Here is a 16,854-nt window from a genome sequence, read left to right as displayed (position 1 = left end):
TGTTGTTTTTGTTATTATAACTCTGGAGTATGTATGTCTTTAGAAGCATGTAGTGTGATACTTACAGATGAGTTCTTTTTGCTCTCTCTGTTTCTCTCTGTTTCTCTCTCTCTCTCTCTCTCTCTCTCTCTCTCTCTCTCTCTCTCTCTCTCTCTCTCTCTCTCTCTCTCTCTCTCTCTCTCTCTCTCTCTCTCTCTCTCTCATTCATACTGAGGCTTGAACTCAGGATCTGGACACTGTCCCTGAGCTTTTCTACTCAAGGCTAATGTTCTACCACCTTAGCCACAATCCCACTTGTAGCTTTCTTCTGGTGTTAACTAAAGAGTCTCACAGACTTTCTGCCTGGGCTACCTCTGAACCATGATCTTCAGATCTCAGCTAGGATTACAGGTGTGAGTCACCAGCACCCAGCATTCTTTCTTTCTTTTGTCTTATTTTTCTGGCTACAAATTTAAACACTGTGTTGAATAATAATGTATAGAGTGGGCACTCTTGTCTCATTCATGATAAATTCGAGGAAACATTTTCAGTTTTCCCTGTTTAGAGTAATGTTGGTTATAGATTTGTAATATATTGTCTTCATTGTGATGGGGTATCATCCTTGTTTTCTGAATTGTTTTAGTGCTTTCAGCATTGATGGGTGTCAAATTTTATCAATGCTTTTTGTTTTCTCTATTCTGATGATTATGTGGTTTTGTTTTTTTCTTTTCCAGTCCTAGGACTTGAACTCAGGGCCTGAGCACTGTCCTTGAGCTTCTTTTGCTCAAGGCTAGCACTCTACCACTTGAGCTAGTGCCACTTCTGGCTTTTTCTGTTTATGTGGTACTGAGGAATTGAACTCAGGGCTTCATGCATGCTAGGCAAACACTCTACCACTAAGCCACATTCCAAGCCCTTATGTGTTTTTTTTCCCTTTGGTTCTATTTGTATGTCATGTTACATTTATTGCTTTATAAATTTTGAATTTTCCTGCCTGGGCTGGCTTTAAACTGTGATCCTCAGACCTAAGCCTCCTGCATAGCTATGATTTCAGGAGGTAAGCCACAGTACCCAGCAGATCTGGAATTTTTAAACTATGATTAATATACCAAGTGTCTTAATAGGATACAACATACAAGAACATATGGATACATTTTTGAAAATTCAAAAGTATTAAGAAGCGAAGAAAGAAGCTCTAAGTTTTATGTGTTTTCTGAAAAGCCAAAGAAAACACACTGAGATATAATAATAATAATAATAATAATAATAATAATAATAATAATAATAATAATAGAATGACCTGAAGGAACTAAAAAAGGTTCAGTGAATGTATAGTATGTATACCAGGAAAATCAGTCAGAGGAAGAAGCAACATTTGAAACAAGGAGGACAGAAAACTTCCCCAAAACAAATGTCAGAAACCACAATACATATCTAGGAATATGGGAAAGCAATAAAGACAAATTATAAAAATATATCCTAAAACAAATTACCTCACCTAGGAATATCATATTGAAACTTTTGAAAAATAAAGATGAGGAAAACATCTTCAAAGAAGACAGAGAAAACTACATTTCCAATAGATAAATAACAATTTAAAAGTTCATCCAATTTTCCTTCAAAACCATGCAAGCAGGAAGAAACTGGAATGAAATAATAAAAGTTCTGAAACAGAGAAAAAAATCAGGCATGGAATCAGTACACTATAAAATTCTCCTTCAAAAATACAGAAATTAAGACTTTCTTCGACAAATTTGAAAGAATCAGGAAAGTCTCTTATCAGAAAAACCAAAAAAAAAATAAATACAATCTTAACAATAAAAAATTAATAACTGATTTTAAAATGGACAAAAGACTTGAACGAATGCCTTATCAAAGACTAAAGATGGTATGCAAGAAGATAAAAAGACATTCAATTAAAAATTAAAACAAGTATGAGATACAGCAGTATGGGCAATGCTAAACGCTAGCAAGAATATGGAAGAACAGAAACTCCCATTTGTTCTTAGTGAGGATGCAAAATGATATAGTCACATTTAAATAGTATTCCAGAGTTTCTTATTAAACATACTCTTACCATACAGTCCATTAATCTCACTCCTTTGTATTTACCTAGTAAGTTGAAAGGTTATGTCTCCCCAAAAACTTGTACACTGATGTTTATAGCAACTTTATTCATAATTGATGAACAAAGATGTCTCAGAAGGAGAAGGGATAAGTTTTCCAGACAATGGATTATCACTTAGTGTTAAAAATGGAATGAGCTGACAAGCAGGAAAAGGCATGGAAGAGTCTTAGAGGTAGATTACTAGGTGTAAGAAGCCCATCTGAAAACCCTACAGATTATATAACTTGAGCTCCATGACACTCTAGAAAAGGCAAAAACATGGCTATAGTCAAGATCTGGGTAGCTCCAGGGGGTGAAGCTGTGGGAGCATTGAATAGTGAGAGCATGGTGGATTTGGAGCAATGAAACCATTCTGTAAAACAATGTGAATACTTGTCATGAATTTTCAAAAACCTTTCAAACACCAAAAATGATCCCTAATATGAACTGTAAATTTAGGTAATAATGAAGGGAATTTAATTATGAAGAAAATACAGTATTATCCAAAAAAGTAGAGATGGCATGTTGAAATTTGTAAACGCTTCCTTATTTGTTACTTGTAAGAGATGGTCTTTAAACAGTAGCACAGATATAGGTTAAAAGATTAGTATGGAAAATGTACCATATTCATCATAGCCTGGCTTATTCCTTACATCAAATTTAGAAGGCTTTGCGGCAGAAATATTACAAAATATACTAATTTTCATAATTATACATAATTCCTTAAAAAGATATCTTATATCTTCTTCCCTATGCAGATATTTATTCTAAAAATATTTTCAACCTCAGCCAGGTGCCGTATTGAATCTTAGCTACTCAGGAGGCTTAGATCTGAGGATCATGGTTCAAAGCCAGCCAAGGCAGGAAAGTCCATGAGACTCTTTTTTTGTGTGTGTATATTTTTTTCTGTAAAGATACCGTACAAAGGAGTTACTGTTACATGAGCAAGGTACAATGAGTACATTTCTTATCAAGTATTGTTGCCTCCTCCGTTGTTTTTCCTCTACCATCCCTTCCCTCCCACCTCCACAGCCCCAGGCTAAATTATAAAGTTCATTTTCAACATAGTGTCTTGTACATCTCATTGTTACAATGGGTCAACCTGTATCCTTATTTCAGCATTTTGTTATTTCCCTTCCCTCCCCAAATTAGAAAAAATTTATATATATACAAGATGCAAGGCACCAGAATCAAATACAGTGAAAACAGGGGTTATAGCATGGGGGAAGAACATACAAAAAAACATATTGTATATTGTACATACATTAAAAACCACAGCAATAAAGATAAAACCTCTTGTGTCCCTATCTTGGGTTTCATTTCGCTTAGCATCATCTAATATGGTCACATGTACATAGCTTTTGATCTTTTCTGCTTGTCCTAGACAAACATTAGTTATTGCAAATAAGGGAAACCATGGGACTTGTTTCTTTGGGCCTGCCTTACTTCACTTAATATAATTTTTTCCAAGTCTTTCCATATCCTAACAAATGGGGTGCTGTCATTCTTTCTGATGGAGGCATAGAATTCGATTGTGTGTGTGTGTGTGTGTGTGTGTGTGTGTGTGTGTGTGTGTGTGTGTGTGTGTGTAGCACATTTTCTTGATCCATTCATCTACTGAGGGGCATCTTGGTTGGTTCCATATCTTAGCTATGGTAAATAATGCTACAATAACCATAGTTGTGCTAGAAGCTTTAGTATGGTCTTGTTTGTGATCATTTGGGTAAATGCCCAAAAGTGGGATTGCTGGGTCAGAGGAGAGCTGTATGTGGATTCTTTTGAGGAACCTCCATACTGCTTTCCAAAGTGGTTGAACAAGTTTACACTCCCACCCACTATGCAGTAGGGATCCCTTTTGGCCATCTTCCCTCTAGCATCTGTTGTTATTAGATTTCGATTATAGCCATTCTAGCCGGAGTGAGGTGGAATCCCAGTGTTGTTTTGATTTGCATTTATTTTATGTCTAGAGAAGTTGAGCATTTCTTCATGTGTCTATTGGCCATTCTTATTTCCTCTTCAGAGAAGTTTTTCTTTAAGTCATTAGCCCACTTATTAATCAAGTGGTTGTTTCTTGGAGGATTTGTTGTTGGGGATTTAATTTTTTGAGTTCTAAGTATATTTTAGATATGAGACCCTTGTCTAGTATGGTCTAGTGAAGAACTTCTCCCAATCTGTGGGCTTTCTATTGATCTTGCTAGTTATGTCCTTTACCATATAGAAGCTCTGCAGTTTTATGCAGTCCCATTTGTCCAACCTTTCTTTGATTTGTTGTGTTTCTGGGTCTTTATTAAGAAAATTTCAGCCTGTGCCAAGAGGCCCTGGAGTTTCCAGGGTGTCTGCTTTTACTTTGCCAACTCTTCAATGAAATTGAAATTGAAAGTTCACTACCAAATTCCTTCTATGAATCTATCATAACCCTCATCCCAAAACCAGGCATAGACTCATCAAAGAAAGAGAACTATAGACCCATTTCTTTGATGAACATCGATGTAAAACTTCTCAATGAAATTTTGGCCAATCAACTTCAACAACTCATCAAAAAAATCATACATCATGATCAAACAGGATTCATTTCAGGGATTCAAAGCTTGTTCAATATACAAAAATCAATTAATACAAGTCATCACCTCAACAAGAGCAAGGATAAAAACCACATAATAATCTCAATAGATGAAGAAAAAACAATCAACAAGATCCAACACCCCTTTATGATGAAAGCACTGGAAAAACTAAGAATTCATGGAACATTCCTCAATATAATAAAGGCTGTTTATAACAAACATACAGCCAGCATTATACTTAATGGTGAAAAGCTAAAGCAATTTCCTTTAAACTCAGGAATGAGACAAGGTTGTCAACTCTCTCCACTGCTCTTCAACTTAGTATTAGAATGCCTAGCTACAGCAATAAGACAAGATGCAAACATGAAGGGGATCCAAACAGGGAAAGATGAAGTAAAACTCTCCCTCTTTGCAGATGACATGATCTTGATTTTTAAAATCCCATGGATTCCACTCCCAAATTACTCTAGTTGATCCAAAACTTTGACAAAGTAGCAGGGTATAAAATTAACCCTCAAAAATCAGTGGCTTTTCTGTATGCCAACAATGAGAAGAGCTAAGCTGAAACCATGAAAGCAACTCCTTTTGTAATAGCCCCACAAAAACATAAAATACCTAGGGGTTAATTTAACTAAGGAAGTGAAGGATCTCTATGATGAAAACTTTAAAAACCTAGAAAAGGAAATTAAAGCTGAACTAAGGAAGTTGGAAAAACCTCCCATACTCCTGGGTTGGGAGGATTAACATTGTGAAAATGGCAATACTGCCAAAAGCTATCTACAAATTCAATGTGATACCTATCAATATTCCAACCTCATTCTTCAATGAAATAGAAGCAATCCAAAAATTCCTATGGAACAATGAAAGACCCCAAATAGCAAAAACAATCCGTAGCAGAAAAAACAGTGCTGGAGGAATATCAATACCAAATTTCAAACTCTACTACAAAGCCATAGTAATCAAAACAGTTTGGTACTGGCACAAAACAGACCTGAGGACCAGTGGAATAGAACTGAAGACCCAGAAATGAACCCACATACCTATAGCTTTGATAATGGAGCCAAAAAAATAGAATGGAAGAAAGACAGCCTCTTCAGTAAATAGTGTTGGCAAGATGGTTACACGCTTGTAGAAAACTAAAGCTAGATATTTATATATCACCCTGCACAAGAATCAACTCCAAATGGATTGAAGACCTCAAAGTCCATGAGACTATTACCTCCAATAAACCACCAGAAAACTGGAAGTGGTGCTGTGGCTCAGAAGTGGAGCACTTGCCTTGAGCTGAAGAGCTGAGGGACAGTGCCCAGGCTCATTCAAGCCCCATGACTGACTATATATATATATATATATATATACATATATATATATACACATTCATGTGTGTGTGTGTGTGTGTGTGTGTGTGTGTGTGTGTGTGTGTGTGTGTGTGTGTGTATATATCAACCCCAAATCCATGTCAGCATTGGTTCTGGAGAACCCAATGTGAGAGAGCAAGGTTGATTCAACATAAAAATTATTTTTTTAATTAGGGAAAAAAGAAATACACAAAGAGATTAGATGCTTACCAATTAACTATTTGATAAAAGCTGTTCGAAAAAAGCTAGTACCTGTGTGTGATTAAAAATGAAAAGTTGCACAAACTGTTCCATTCTTCTATCCATACCTCCCTTCAACTGTGAATGGCAATTAGAGCAACTGGAGTCAGAAAAAGGCATAATGAACACAGGATACCTCTCAGATGGAAATGTAAACTGGTCCACTAAGCTTGTCACCTGGACCTGCAGAGGACTAAAAGTGACAGGAATTGAAAGTTAGTAATAGGGTAGAAAGATGAGACAAACCACTTTGTCCTTGGGCCCAACTGCAGCAACAAGAGTTATGGATAATCCCACTGAAGGCTATTATTTTACCTCTAGAAATTATGGTCACCCCTCTCATAGATGATGCTGCACAGTAGAGGAAATAGAATGCAAGATATACGTGGTCAGATCAATGAACTGGGAAGGAAACTAGTGGAAAATATCCTGTTCTGCCCACTGCCTAGATCTTTTTATTGTATTTTTTCCCTTTATACACCTTTGTCTCCAATGGACAGTTCTTATAACTTTTCTTCATTCTATTGCCCTCAGATTGCAGGAGCCAATTGCGCAGACTGGAGATGGCTGAACTTTACATCCTTGCAATTGTCAAGCCCACACCTTTACAAATCCCTGTGTCCTTGATGAACAATAGAACCTGTGGCAGAATAAAAGCCAGGCTTCTTTGCCTCCATTCACAATGAAGTGGACTTCAGACTCCGTAGCTCTCTTGCTGCACCAGACTGAAGCTCCCTCTGGCTTGGCTTTTTTCTCCTCTCCTCTCCTGCTTTTCCCATTTCCTTCTGCTTTCTCTGGGAAGTATTGCCCACATGATAATCCTTATTTCAGTGGTCTGCTTTTGGATGCTCACCTTAAGTACTTTGTTGGGAGGTCCTGTAATACCTTTTCGAATTTAAATTACTCACTATGGGCAAGGCTGAATTCAAAGTCTGTCTTCCCTGCTAGTGTATAAACTTCATCAGTGGAGGGACTGGGCTGACTGTCTACTTCCTCTTCCTTAGTATCTAACCTACTGTGTGACACATAGGTTCAAATAATTGTTGGATGATAACTGAATTAAACCAAGAGTGGTGAGATTCGAGAATTGTGACAAAGTTGCATTTTAAAAAAACAACAACACATACAGGTGGACCCGTTGCAACAATGAGAAGTACACGCTGTCATGTCGAAAACGAACTTTACAACTTTGGTGGGGGAGGAGGATGGGGGGGGGTTGGGAAGGGATGGGAAGGTGAAACAAAGGAGGAGGCTACAATGCTTGATAAGAAATGTACTCATTATCTTGCCCATGTAATTGTAACCCCTCTGTATGGTATTTTCACAATAAAAAAATAAAAAAAAAACACAAAAGTGTATAAGATCTTACATGGATTTAAGAAATTAGGATAGAAAAGTAAGCTATAATATTGAAACAATGGAAGTCCTTAAGAATCCCATTGCCATAGGGTGTTAGAGGCTCACACTTGTAATTCTAGCTACACAGAAGGCTGAGATCTTACCTCCAATAACCACCAAAAAAAACCAGCCAGAAGTTGAGCTGTGGCTCAAGTGGTAGAGTGCTAGCTCTGAGCAATAAAGCTCAAGGACAGCATAGGCCCTGAGTTCAAGTTCCAGGACAAGCACACACACACACACACACACACACACACACACACACACACACACACACACACACACATATTAAAAGACAACAAATGATAAATAAAAAGGGTAAACTAGGGACCAATCACTGTTGAGAACCAAAATTATCTTAGTCATTTTCCTTTCAGAATCCATCCTTACAGCTAGGATGCAATGAATGATGTCAGAATACCAATTCCTTGTACATTGTCAGTAAAACACAGTATGTGCTATGAGCCCCAAATCACCATGATTGTGCTCACATCTGCTACAGCAGTTTATAGCAGCAAATGGTTCATGGTCTTTAGAAGTACAGGAGAGAAAACCTGCACACTACCCTTGGTGAAGGAGCTTGTCAGTCCAGGATCTGTCACTTTTCACCACAATGCTACAGGTAGAGTTTCTGAATGGTTTGGGGGCAAAGAACATGGAAGAAAATAGCAGATTTTTTTTAATCAGTCTGTTCCCTGTGCTAGCTTGCTTTGAATTTTAACTACCACACTTAACCAACTCCAATTTTTGGTTTAAAAATCATTTTCGTTGTTGAAGTCTTCTTCCTCTGTGAGCTGAATACACTTCACCCAATATAAGTGCCAATTTAGGGCTATAACATGGAAAAAGATGTGTTCAATAATCATGAGACCTTACCTCTAACTTGTACCATCTTTCCTTTGGGAGATAAAGAAACTTTATTCCAGATAAAAGACATTAGGCTCTTTGCTATGAGTTGAATAGATTCCTGAAGAGGAAAAGTCAGTGTACATTGTCTGCAGAGATGTCTTTTTTTTTAAAATACAAGCCTCATGTTAAAGCTTTAGCAGTAGCTTTACCATCTGAAAGAATGAAAAATCTTTTGACTTTATCTACTATAAGAACAGATGGTTTAGGTATTTTTCAAATCCAATCATAAAATGTCTAACTACAAATTCAAATTGTATTTTAATAAGTAATTATTTATTGATAAAAGGTTACTTTTGACAAAAATGTTCTTCACATAAGCAAATGTTATAAAATGGAGCATAGCTTGTGGTGGTTTTGTTTTCATTTTTTGTTTTGTGGAGGTTAGTTTGTCATTTTCTTAACTGTTCCTGTGGTTTGAAAGTCACGTATATTCCTAAGTGTTCTTATATTATAGCTCAATCAAAAATAGTGAACTTACCAATGTATATGCTAGTGTGACTAATAGATTCATAATTATAAAGGGAAAATAGGAACACTAGGAAACACTAGGAAATACAAGATACAGACCATAGTGGTCAATTCTGTTTATATGACTGGACTTCTAGAGTCTGGATATTTTGTGACTGCCAGACAAAAGGCACAGTAAAATGAACAAAGGGAAAACCCTCATTGCTTCTTCAGCTCAGACATTTTCCAGCTGTAAATTATAGACTGAAATTTTCACTTGAGATTTTATGCAAATGAGCTATTTGATCATTGAACATTATGCCTGCAACATTTTTACAGCAAATTTGATTAAACGGTACCTGGTTAAATACATAGTATGATTAAATGATGTTGGCTATATAAACCAAGTTTATATAACACACTCTGGTGATCTTATTTGATTTAATGATAGCATCACATTGCCAAAAGAAGTGCATACACTAATCATATTACTCCTATGTAATATTTGTACTTACAAAGATCATGAGTTTGAGGCCAGACTTGGCTTCACAGCAACTTCCAGAATAGTCTGGGTTACATATCACCAAGTCTCAATAATAAAATTATAATATTGCCGAGCATAGATGCCTGTAATCCTAGCTACTTGGGAAACAAACATCTGGAGGATTGGAGTTTGAGGTGATCCCCAGGCAATTTTTAGGGAGATCTTGTCTCAACAAAGAAGCCAGATGCGCTGGTACATGGTTATATCCTAGCAGGGTAGGAGTCATAGATAGGAGGATAATGGACTGGGAATACCGAGGCATAAAGTACAAGACCTTATCTGAAAAATGAAAAGTGTTGGGGGAAGGGGTTGCATGGCTGAAATACTATAGCACTTGCTTAGTGAGTGCAAGACCCTGAGTACAAACATCAGTACTACAAAAAGTAATGATGATAACATCGTTAATTGATAATTTATTTTTTCTATATCAACCACTGTGTCCTGGGGATTGTACATAATAATATTTGATGTACATAGATATGTAAATATTATTTTTGTTATATGGCCCAGAATTATAAAGTGTCAAGCTGAAGGTCACACAGCAAGTATATGGATGGGTGCTGACGAAGACTTGAATGTGGAGTCAAATTGTACTAATACAGAATAAGTGTAAGAAACACAAAAGAAGATACACTGTTGTAAATAGTTATCATGTAATTATCTGAAGGAGAAATTCAACAATTAACAACATACAAAAATTGTTCTCCAGGATTCCTTGGAAGACTGACGAAGAGAATGTAATAGATCTTCTCCCCAAGGCTCACAAGCTATAAAACAATGTTTATCTGCATGAACTTCATGAAATAGAAATAAGATGTTTTGTTACTTTGCTTTTTGGGTCTTTTCTCCTTTGTTGCTGTTTTCTTATTTCTGTACCTTTTGTCTCATATGTAAATTTATCTTTTTTAGAGATGTAAGGAAGAGCACAGAAATAGTGGGACAAAGGTTGAACAAATGCAGCAGTGACACTAGACACTGTGTTGAAAATGAACTATACAACTTACAGGGAGCAGTCAGGGGGAAGAAACTTGGATACATGGAGGGAAGAAGTGACACTGTTCAAAAAGAAATCGACTCATTACCTGACTTATATAACTATAACCCCTCTGTACATTAACTTCACAATATAAATAAAAAGTAATGTAACAGAAACAAGATCTTGTTCACAGTGTCATTGAGCATCTAGCAACAAATATAAAATGGATTGGTAAACTTCCATGAGTAAACTATAAAGCATACCAGGCACCAGGAGCTCATGCTAATAATCCTTAACTACTCAGGAGGCTGAGACCTGAGGATAACAATTCAAAGCCAAAGGAATGTCTGTGAGATTCTTATTTCCAGTTGACCACCAAAAAGCCTGAAGTGGAGCTGTTGCTCAAGTGGTAGAGTGCTAGCCTTTAACAAAAAAGCTCAAGAACAGCATTAGGCCATGAGTTCAAGATCCAGGACCAGCACACACATGCACACACACACACACACACACACACACACACACACACACACACACACATGCACGCATGCACGCACGTGCACACACACATACAGAGAAAAGTACAGAATTTTATTAAAGGATATTAAATATCTGAATAAAGATTAAGGAATGGGATAACTCAACACCTATTCTCCACACATAGGAAAGTGGATTGGTTGGTAGATAATGATAGATAGATAGATAGATAGATAGATAGATAGATAGATAGATAGATAGATAGATAGATAGATGAGAGATGAGAGATAGGGCTGGGCACCAGTGGCTCAGGCCTGTAATCCTAGCTACTCAGGAGGCTGAGGTCTGAGGATCACAGTTTAAAGCCAGCCCAGGCAGGAAAGTTTATGAGTCTCTTATCTCCAATTAACCATCAGAAAATCAGAAGTGGCACTGAGGCTCAAGTGGTAGGGTGCTCACCTTGAGCTGAGGAGCTCAAGTGAAGTGGCCACGCCCAGAGTTCAAGCCCCATGACAGACCAAAAAAAAATAGATAGGTAGGTAAATAGATGATAGAGGGATGGAGATAATACATGGATAAATGATAATGGGATAGATAGATAATAGATCTACCTAATAGTCAAACTTGCTATCAGGTCATTTAATGATAATTGATAAATTGTTCTCTAATATCAAGTAGGAAAAAAACTAGTTATTGACAGTAATTATCTAGATAAAAAGAAATATTGACATGCAAATGGACAAAGTAAATAACCAAAGTAGATATCTAGATTCCAGAAGAGCATCTATGTATTAAGTGTGTAGATGAGGGTGGGTAAAACTACATACAGAATCTCACTATTATGGCAGAAGAAGAGATCATTTCTTTAAACACTTCCTTGTCCTTCACTACAAGAAAACTAAGCTATCACCAAATGAACATTTATCCAACTGTTGCTACATCAGGAGCCAATCTATCCAACTCATAAAATTCAAAGAATATAATTTTAGACAGAATGATTTTGAACAGTCAGTCACAGAATCTCAAATGAAACTAGTTTAGAACAATAAGGCAACTTTTAAATCTCCCTGTAGAGGAGGCTGGAAGTAGAGGAGAGACTTTGGGCAAAATAGAATCCATGTTTCAGCTCCCTTTCTAGACTTTTCTCCTGGTGCTCTTCTTTCCATGTACATATATTCTCCTCAAGATGACCAAAATGGCAGCCATAGTCAATATGGTTGCTGACAGCAGGCCTCTCATTTTTTTGGCACATCTAACACAGAAGAGGAAAAAGATGTTCTTCTTTACCCATAAAATAGAAATACTTCTTAAAGAGTTTAAATGAGCTATACCACACCATGTGACTCCCATTGTACCAAAGAATATCTTATGCTGATTGGCTTGAGACTGGGTTTCTGAGCCAATTATTAGCAAGTGGAGGTAATTGCTGCTATGATTTGAATATGATTCATCCCCTCTGAAACTTAGATTGAATGTTGAATCATAATATAATAGAGTGAAAGATAGTGGGTACTTTAGGGATATTTGGATCGCTAATATAGCTCTAGTCTTCTGGATTCTGCTGCCCTTCTAATGTGCTGAAAATGAAGCAGTGTGAAGCCCTCTCCACAACCACATTCTCTGACTTTCCAGCCTCTAGACCCATAATTCAAAATAAGTTAATTTTCTTTAAGAATTACTCAATCTCAGGTATTTTAATATATATATTTATATATACAGTTATTGTAAAGGTGATGTAAGAGGGCTTACAGTTATGTAAGACAGATAATATTTCTCTTATATAGTGTCACCCCTTCTCTCGTTTTCTCCCAATATTCCCCCCAAGTCCCCTTCCCCCACAAGTTGTATAGTTCATTCTCAACATAGTGTCTAGTAGAGTATCACTGCTGAATTCAGAGATTTTCTTACAGGACCAGAAAATAAAGACAATTACAATGAAGGCTTTGAGTCATACTAGGCCAATGAAATGCAGCTCTGACGTTGGAAACCGATCCCCCGGTTCCTCTGGTTCTGTGGAAGATGAGTGAGGAAGAAGAAGGAACTCCTAGATAGCCAATGTTATTCTTTTTTAAAAATTTTTTAAATTATTTTTATTTTTTTAATGTGAAAATACTGTACAGAGGGGTTACAATTACATGGGCAAGATAAGGAGTACACTTCTTATCAAGCATTGTAGCCTCCTCCTTTGTTTACCCCTCCCATCCCTTCCCATCCACCCTCCCCACGCAATCCTCCCCACCCCCACCAAAGTTGTAAAGTTCGTTTTCAACATGACAACTTGTACTTCTCATTGTTGCAACGGGTCCACCTGTATCCTTATTTAAACGACTTGTTTTTCCCCTTCCCCTCCACAAATTATACCGACACCAAATACAGTGAAAGCAGGGGTTATGCTGTGGGGGAGGGACATACAGAGCAACAAAGAAATAATCTTATAATTGTGTTAGAAACAAATGCATGAAAGAAAAAAAACATTTAAATACATATCTTAGGGTTCATTTTCCTAACATCACCTTATCTGCCCTTTTCTGCTTGATTCATACATATACTAGATATTGCAAATAAGGGAAACCATGGGACCTATGTTTCTTTGGGCCTGGCTTACTTCACTTAATATAATTTTTCCCAAGTCTTTCCATTTCCTAACAAATGGGGCAATGTCATTCTTTCTAATGGAAGCATAGAATTCCATTGGGTATATATACCACATTTTCTTGATCCATTCATCTACTGAGGGGCATCTGGGTTGGTTCAATATCTTAGCTATGGTAAATAATGCTGCAGTAAACATAGTTGTGCTGGTAGCTTTAGTATGGTCTTGTTTGTAAACATTTGGGTAAATGCCCAAAAGTGGGATTGCTGGGTCGTAGGGGAGCTCTATGTGGAGTCTTTTGAGAAACCTCCATACTACTTTCCAAAATTGGTGAACAAGTTTACACTCCCACCAACAATGAAGTAAGGTTCCCTTCTGTCCACATCCCCTCCAGCATCTGTTTTTTATTAAAGTTCTTGATTTTTGCCATTCTAACTGGGGTGAGGTGGTATCTCAATGTTGTTTTGATTTGCATTTCTTTTATGGCTAGGGAGGTTGAGCATTTCTTCATGTGTTTATTGGCCATCCTTCTTTCTTCTTCAGAGAAGTTTCTCTTCAAGTCATTAGCCCACTTATTTATTGGGCAGTTGTTTCTTTGAGGATTTGTTGTTGGGGGATTTAATTTTTTGAGTCCCAAGTATATTTTAGATATGAGACCCTTGTCTGTTGTATGGCTAGTGAAGATCTTCTCCCAATCCGTGGGCTTTCTATTGATCTTGCTAGTATGTCCTTTGCCATGCAGAAGCTCTGCAACTTCATGCAGTCCCATTTGTCCAACCTTTCTTTGATTTGTTGTGTTTCAGGGTTTCTATTAAGAAAATTTCGGCCTGTGCCAAGGAGACCTACCGTTTCTCTTATTCCATCTTGTAATGTTTACAGAGTGTGTGCTTTGACTCCGAGTTCTTTGATCCATTTGGAGTTGATTCTGGTGTAGGGTGATATATAAGGATCTAGCTTTAGGTTTCTACAAGTAGTTAACCAATTTTGCCAGCACTATTTAGTGAAAAGGCTGTCTTTCTTCCATTCTATTGTTTTAGCTCCCTTATCAAAGATTAGATGGCTATAGGTCTGTAGGTTCATTTCTGGGTTTTCAATTCTATTCCATTGGTCCTGAGGTCTCTTCTTGTGCCAGTACCAAGCTGTTTTGATTACTATGGCTTTATAGTAGAGTTTGAAATTTGGTATTGATATTCCTCCAGCAGTGTTCTTTCTGTTGAGGAGCGTTTTTGCTGTTTGGGGTCTTTTATTGTTCCATATGAATTTTTGGATTGCCTCTTCTATTTCCTTGAAGAATGAGGTTGGAATTTTGATAGGTATCACATTAAATTTGTAGATAGCCTTGGAAGTATTGTCATTTTCACGATGTTAATCTTTACAATCCAGGAGCATGGGAGTTTTCCCCATTTTCTAAGTTCTGTTTTGATTTCCTTTTTCAAGTTTTTAAAGTTTTCACCATAGAGGTCCTTCACTTCTTTAGTAAGTTAATTCCTAGGTATTTTATTTTTGTGGGGCTATTACAAATGGAGTTGCTTTCCTAATTTCAGCCACACTTTTCTCATTGTTGGCATACAGAAAAGCCATTGATTTTTGAGGGTTAATTTTATATCCTGCTACTTTGCCAAAGTTTTGAATCAGCTTGAGTAATTTGGGAGTGGAGTCTATGGTATTTTTTCAGTACAAGATCATGTCATCTGCAAAGAGGGAGAGTTTTATTTCTTCTTTCCCTATTTGGATCCCATTTATGTCTGCATCTTGTCTTATTGCTGTAGCTAGGCATTCTAATACTAGGTTGAAGAAAAGTGGAGAGAGTGGACATCCTTGTCTTATTCCTGAGTTAAGAGGAAATGGCTTTAGTTTTTCACCATTAAGTATAATGCTGGCTGTAGGTTTGTCATATACAGCCTTTATTGTATTGAGGAATGTTCAATGGATTCCTACTTTTTCCAAAATCTTCATCATAAAGGGGTGTTGGATCTTGTCGAATGCTTTTTCTGCATCTATTGAGATGACCATGTGGTTATTATCCTTGCTCCTGTTGATGTGATGAATAATATTAATTGATTTGCGTATATTGAACCAGCTTTGCATCCCTGAAATGAATCCTGTTTGATCATGGTGTATGATTGTTTGGATGAATTGTTGAAGTCGATTGGCCAAAATTTTGTTGAGAAGTTTTGCATCAATGTTCATCAAAGAAATGGGTCTATAGTTCTCTTTATTTGATGAGTCCCTGCCTGGTTTTGGGATGAGGGTTATGATGGCTTCATAGAATGTGTTCGGTGGTGAACTTTCTCTTTCAATTTCATTGAAGAGTTGGAGTATTGGTATGAGCTCTGCTTTAAAGGCCTTGTAGAATTCCGCTGTAAAACCATCTGGTCCTGGACTTTTCTTACCTGGGAGGTCTCTTATTGCTGTTTCTATTTCAATGCTTGATATGAGCATGTTAAGATGTTTTAAGTCAACTTGGTTTAGTTTTGGCATGTCAACATTTTCTAGGAAAAGGTGAATTTCTGCCAAGTTCTCAAACTTATTAGCATAAAGTTTTGAGAAGTATTCCCTTATAATGTTCTGAATCTTGGTTGTTTCTGTGGTGATGTTTCCATTCTCATCTCTGAGTTTATTTATTTGGGTGTGTTCTCTTCTTTTTCTGATAAGATTTGCTAAGGGTCTGTCAATTTTGTTAATTTTTTCAAAGAACCAACTCTTTGTTTTGTTGATTCTTTCTATAGTTTTTTGGATTCTAATTTATTTAATTCTGATTTAATTTTAATTATTTCTTTCCATCTACTGGATTGGGTTTTATCTTGTTGTTCTTTTCCAAGGAGGTTCAGTTGTCTCATTAAATTGTTGGTTTCAGATCTCTCCAATTTGTTGATGTAGGAACTCAGAGCTATAAACTTGCCTCTGAGTAATGCCTTTCCTGTGTCACAGAGGAGCTGGTAATTTGTGTGCTCATTTTTGTTGAATAGCATGAACATTTGAATTTCCTTTCTAATCTCTTCCATGACCCACTCATGATTCAGCAGTGTGTTGTTCAGCCTCCATGTGATACCGGACTTTCTTTGGTGGCTTTTGTTGTTGAGTTCTAATTTTATTCCCTTGTGGTCTGAGAGAATGCAAGGTATAACTTCAATGTTTCTGAATTTGGACAAGTTTGCTTTGTGGCCTAAAATGTGGTCTATTTTAGAAAATGTTCCATGTGCTGCTGAGAAAAACGTGTATTCTGATGCTGTTGGGTGAAATATTCAGTAGATGTCTGTTAAATCTAGTT

The sequence above is a fragment of the Dipodomys merriami genome, unplaced genomic scaffold (assembly GCF_024711535.1).
Source record: "Dipodomys merriami isolate MVZ:Mamm:240054 unplaced genomic scaffold, mDipMer1.0.p SCAF_17, whole genome shotgun sequence".
Lineage (NCBI taxonomy): Eukaryota > Metazoa > Chordata > Mammalia > Rodentia > Heteromyidae > Dipodomys > Dipodomys merriami.
Note: the sequence above shows the minus strand (reverse complement) of the source record.